Source organism: Syngnathoides biaculeatus, unplaced genomic scaffold (genome assembly GCF_019802595.1).
Source record: "Syngnathoides biaculeatus isolate LvHL_M unplaced genomic scaffold, ASM1980259v1 ctg203_pilon_pilon, whole genome shotgun sequence".
Lineage (NCBI taxonomy): Eukaryota > Metazoa > Chordata > Actinopteri > Syngnathiformes > Syngnathidae > Syngnathoides > Syngnathoides biaculeatus.
This window is the reverse complement of record NW_026907458.1, coordinates 11,350-12,355: the sequence shown is the minus strand read 5'-3', so window position 1 is coordinate 12,355 and position 1,006 is coordinate 11,350. Positions and strand designations below refer to the sequence as shown.

Genomic DNA, 1,006 nt, shown 5'->3' with positions numbered 1-1,006 from the left:
GATCATAACACACACACACACACTTTGGCTGTCTCATCCCGTCCAGAATTATTATGCGAGAAATGAGATTCCAAAATTTGTAGTATTTTAGTAGCAGTATTTTTTTTTCATGAACATGGATGCACATAAAGTTTGCTCTCCACATTTTACCCACCAAAGCAAATACACATTCTCTTTTGTGAAAGAGTGACTCCGGTGGGAGTCTAACCCACAACCTTTGAAATACTACACCAATAATCTAGAAGGCCAACGCGCTGCCAATTGCGCCACAGAGCCATTTCCCTTCAAAAAATTATATGTCTCTGTATGTTTATTTGAATTGGAGTTTTTTTTCGAATTTTTAAAGGCTTCCCCAAGCCTTCATGTATTAACGACAGTGTTGTTCTCCTCAATATCTGTCCATGGTCAATGTGCAAAGCCATCCCATGCTGGAGATGCTGGTGCACAGTTTCAAGTACAGCATTAACAACACCTCGCTTGGTTTTCGTCGACATGGTCCCGGATTTCAAGGCGGTCGGCCAGGCCAAGGTACTCGAAGTCGCCGTATGCTCCATCTCATGTGGTCAAGATGGATTTTGTCTGATTAAAGATGACGAAATAAGTCCTGACAAATGTGGAGCACGTCGTAGAAGTACCTTTCACACTTGGTCACGGATGACTGATATTATCGTGTTGAGGATTGCGACTCCAAGTGGAGTTTAATTGTAATAATACAATGTACATGCACATTTTGTTGACAAATTCAACATCAATTTTTGATGGAATAATCAAATGTACAGACATTTGCTCAGCAGAGCTCTGGTGGGTGAATATTGCGATTGGCGCCGTTGTGCTGGTTTCCAATTTGTCAAAGTATATTTGACTCTTATCTCTTGCCAACCTCCATCTCCACGCTCTGCCGCAGTGCTACAAAAGACTACACGTTCGTTGTCGGCAGGATTCGAACCTGCGCGGGGAGATCCCAATGGATTTCTAGTCCATCGCCTTAACCACTCGGCACGACAAC

At 42.9% G+C, this 1,006-nt stretch overlaps 1 non-coding gene across 1 annotated transcript; it reads right to left on the bottom strand.

Annotated features, from left to right (window-relative positions):
• Positions 1–925: 925 nt before the first annotated feature.
• trnas-aga (transfer RNA serine (anticodon AGA)) lies at positions 926–1,006 on the bottom strand. Its single transcript has one exon. It is a non-coding gene; the product is annotated as a tRNA-Ser (tRNA).